Here is a 515-nt window from a genome sequence, read left to right on the forward strand (position 1 = left end):
AGCTACAGTGTACTTACATATAATAAATAAATCTTAAAAAATAAAATAAAAATAACTTTAAAGTTATCCTAGCCAGGCTTGGTTGTGTACATCTGTAAATCCAGCACTAGGGAGACAGGTGCAGGAGGATCAGGAGTTCAATGCTAGACTCTGGTACAGAACAAATTTGAGGCCAGTTTGGACTTCGTAGTAACTTGTAAGCCAGCTTCAGATACTAAGTGAGCCTCATTCCAAAAAGGCCAGTTTTGAGAGAGAGAGAGAGAGAGAGAGAGAGAGAGAGAGAGAGAGAGAGAGAAGGCTGGGCTGGGGAAATGGCTCTGTGGGTAATTGTACTTGCTCTGGGTTAGAATTGTTGGATCCCCTGGCCTTGTGAAGAGTCTTAAACTGGTGCTGGGAATCGGACTTGGGTCTTCTTTGCGAATAAGGAGGAACAAGCACTCTTGATTGCTGGGACATTTACTTTTGTTCGCCTGTGTCTTCCTGCCTACTGTGTGCACACAATGTTGGGGCCCAGG

The sequence above is a fragment of the Mus pahari genome, chromosome 12 (genome assembly GCF_900095145.1).
Source record: "Mus pahari chromosome 12, PAHARI_EIJ_v1.1, whole genome shotgun sequence".
In the NCBI taxonomy this organism is placed as follows: domain Eukaryota; kingdom Metazoa; phylum Chordata; class Mammalia; order Rodentia; family Muridae; genus Mus; species Mus pahari.